General features: G+C 38.1%; 1 long non-coding RNA gene across 1 annotated transcript; it reads left to right on the plus strand.

Moving 5' to 3' along the window:
- Positions 1 to 503: 503 nt before the first annotated feature.
- On the plus strand, positions 504 to 4,163 carry LOC111824822. The gene is made up of 3 exons (XR_002827895.1): positions 504 to 543; positions 2,228 to 2,411; positions 4,148 to 4,163. It is a non-coding gene; the product is annotated as an uncharacterized LOC111824822 (long non-coding RNA).

The raw sequence follows: 4,163 nt of genomic DNA on the forward strand, positions 1-4,163 counted from the left end.
CTCAAGTGATGGAGATGACCTCTGCTTAGTATATGTTTACATGCCTAATGGTTCATTGCTAGACAGACTGTCTTGCTTGGTAAGATATTTGTTCATCAGATTTTTGGCTTTCTGTTTCTTTGTTGGATATTAATATTCATCTTGTGACAGGATCATTAAAACTGCATCAATCTTAATATTTTTCCCACTTTATGAAAATTATACATTTGATATGCAAAAAACTGGGGTTGTCATTCTATTAGGTGATCATCTAAAATGTAAAATATTAGTCAAGACTGGAATTTGAAGATGCTCTTACATATTTTTACTGTCAAATGAGAAATGCTAACCCCTGTTTAAAAGTTGCTTAGGAACATTTTCTGTTATGTATTTACTGTAGGTATTTTTATCCTCCTAATTTTTGAATTGGGTTTGTTTCTTCCTTCATAAGGATGATACTTCCACCACTTTCTTGGCACATGAGATGCAGGATTTCTCAGCGTGCAGCTAATCGCATCCAGTTTTTCACATGAAAACCATCAAATTCATAGCAGATATTAAAAGGTAAATGCTGCTTTTGGAAAAACCATCTTTAAAGAATAATTTGCCCCTCCCTCTTTCTGTTCCCTATGCACATGCATGTCTTAATCTAGAGCACTCCCAGATTATAGATGTCCTTTTTCTCCCCAGTGTTCCGCATTTATTTAAACCCTGGCTATCTATCATTGACTTTATTACAAACCCTCCTAATCCGGCCTTTAACCTGTCTGTACCAGTACTTACCTATTCACTCCCGCATTGCCAGGCCCATGAAACGAAAGATCAAGCCTGCATACCAGTTTATTGAAATTGGTCATGTTTTTTATCACTATTACATGGTGCTCCATTTGCCTGAAATGCCTTTCTTTCTCTCATTTAACCATCAACTTCTAATAATTATTCAAGACTAAGCACATTTTTCCTTGGAATTTTCTCCAATTCTTTTATTCATATAGTTGTTCTATCTGCATTTTGTATCTAATATCACCATTATAGTGTATTTATTGGATTTTTAAAATTATGCATGGCCATAGCCAGGTGACTCACTTGGTTGGAGCGTCCTCCCATGTATCAAAATGTGGGTTTGATTCCCGTCAGAGCACATACCTCAGTTGTGGGTTCGATCCCCAGTTGGGTCATGCCAGGGAGGCAACCAATCAATGTTTCTCTCTCACATTGATGTTTCTCTCCCTTCCGCTCTCTCTAAAAATCAATAAAAATATATCATCAAGTGAGGATTAAAAAAATATTTATGCATATACCTTTGTCACAGACAAGATTTGAAGATTTCCTCCATGTCCAGCACTGAGCTTAAATCCTATAACATATAGGGAGTCCTCAGTAAGTTTTGTGGAATGAAAGTATGAGTGTATGAGTGAATGCATATAATGAAGGAAGGAAGATCTTTTAGCTGTATTCTTTCTTCTTTGAAAGATTTCAGATAGTACAAAAAAGAAAAAAGAAATGAAAAATTGAGATACTTGGGTTGGAAATTTGTTTTTAAATGAATTTAGAAATGTTACAGAAGGAGTTAAGAATGGTGCTTTGGCAGACCTTAAGGGAAGTGACCCTGTGATAAATTATTTGTAAAATAATGAAAATATCTCTCACTAATGTGAACAGCATTATTTCAATTTTATTTTCTTAATTTTTTCTTAAGAAACAGAAGGGAATATAAGACAGTCATTTCTTTTTAGCTTTAATCTGAAATCTACGTTTATTTACACAAACTTCAGGCTTTTATGATGTATATTATAACATGGTATACTCTGTAAATACATACATACATACATATATTCATACGCTATTTAAGAAACCATTTAACTTGCCTGAAAAGGACCTGGAGAGTATTATGCTAAGTGAAGTAAACCAGTCAGAGAAAGACAAATATCATATGATCTCACTAATATGTGGAATCTAATGGACAAAATAAACTGAGGAACAAAATGAAACCAGAAGCAGGGATACATGGGACAGACTGGTGGGTGTCAGAGGGGGAGGAAGAGGTGGGGGGTGACTGGATAAAGAAGGTGAATGGATTAGCTAAAAAACATATGCATACCCCATGGTCACGGACAATAGTGTGGTAAAGGTTAAGGGAGGTGGATGTGGAGGTGACTGGAGGTGAGCAAAGGGAGGATATCTGCAATAGTCAACATTAAATATTTTTAATAAATTTTTTTCTCTGCAAATTTTACATTTTTTTCAGTGCAAATATCTTACTAGATGGAGACTTTACAGCCAAAATATCTGACTTTGGGCTTGCACGGGCTTCTGAGAAGTTTTCCCAGACAGTCATGACTAGCAGAATTGTGGGAACAACAGCTTATATGGCACCTGAGGCTTTGCGAGGAGAAATAACACCCAAATCTGACATTTACAGCTTTGGTGTGGTAAGTTTCATATCTATACTAATAATAGAGGAATATGCAAATTGTCCGGGACGCCGTCACAGTAACAGTAATGCCCAAACAGCAGGCTGCTTGGGGCGACAAGGACAGCGGGGGGGTTAGTGAGGGACGACAAAATGACTGAACAGCAGGCTGCGTGGGGAGACCAGGCTGGCAGGGGGACAGTTGGGGATGACCAGGCCAGCGGGGGTGGGGGGGCATTTGGGGGCAACCAGACCTGCAGGGGAGGGCAGTTGGGCGTGATCAGGCTGGCAGGGGAGCAGTTAGGCATCAATCAGGCCGGCAGGGGAGCCGGTTAGGGGCGATCAGTCTGGCAGGCAGAAGCAGTTAGGGGCAGTCAGGCAGGCAGGCAGGCAGATGAGCGGTTAGGAGCCAGCAGTCCCAGATTGTGAGAGGGATGTTCGACTGCCGGTTTAGGGATCGGGCCTAAACTGGCAGTTGGACATCCCCCAAGGGGTCCCAGATTGGAGAGGGTGTAGGCCAGGCTGAGGGATACCCCCTCCCATGCACGAATTTCATGCACCGGGCCTCTAGTATATATATAATCAGTAACAATAATCAATCATTCTGGTAATAATTATGAAATTTAAGTAGATTATTTTGAATATACCTGCCTTGCTTAGCTCTCTGTAAACTGTTCACTTTAACCTCTAGTTAAATGAGAAAGTTATAAAAACTTCTCCAACTTTGTAAAGCCTTTATATTGATTTCTAAAATTACTGCAAGAAATTATTTTTGACTACACTATCCTTATGAATTAGTATGAAACTTACCTTAAATTAGTGCATAAAATAAATGGCATACAGTATGTAATTTAGTGTCATATTTACAAATGAAGTATTTTTTAAAAGAAATATGCTTTGGCATTCTTTGATTTGCCAGTCTGTTCCTGATAACTTAAGATGGAGTGAGGAGTGAGTGGGGGTGGTTGGGGAAATTGGGTAATTCACCATTAGATTCCACATATTAGTGAGATCATATGGTATTTGTCTTTCTCTGACTGGTTTATTTCACTTAGCATAATACTCTCCAGGTCCTTATTTTTCATATGTGTTTTATATATGGAAATTTAACATCATAGCACTGTGAACTTAAGGTATAGGGCAGTGATGGCGAACCTTTTGAGCTCGGCGTGTCAGCATTTTGAAAAACCCTAACTTAACTCTGGTGCCGTGTCACATATAGAAATTTTTTGATATTTGCAACCATAGTAAAACAAAGACTTATATTTTTGATATTTATTTTATATATTGAAATGCCATTTAACAAAGAAAAATCAACCAAGAAAATGAGTTCGCGTGTCACCTCTGACATGCGTGTCATAGGTTCACCATCACTGGTATAGGGTTTGGGATATGCCTAAAGTTTAGAAAATAATATTCTCCTAAGAACCAAAGAAATTTATTCTTATGAAGAATTCCCTGCAAAACAGGGAAAGGTGTGTCCAGAACACATTGAGTGGAGCTGATTGTTTAGTAAGTTGCCAATAGCAAGAACTGCTTGTGGGGATGGGTGGGATCCATGGTGTCAGTGAAGCTTCAAAGGATGGTGAGAAATGACCACAGCTCATGTTCTTTCTGCCTTGATGCCTAAAAAACATAATGCAGTGTGTGAAAATGATTAACCAGATTTCATAATCAAGATTCATAATTCATTCTAGTTTCTATATGTTGCCTGGAGTGTGACATTAATGGATTTGTTGTTTTTTATCTTCATAGGTTTTACTAGAAATAA

The sequence above is a fragment of the Myotis lucifugus genome, unplaced genomic scaffold, assembly GCF_000147115.1.
Source record: "Myotis lucifugus unplaced genomic scaffold, Myoluc2.0 scaffold_8050, whole genome shotgun sequence".
Classification (NCBI taxonomy): Eukaryota; Metazoa; Chordata; class Mammalia; order Chiroptera; family Vespertilionidae; genus Myotis; species Myotis lucifugus.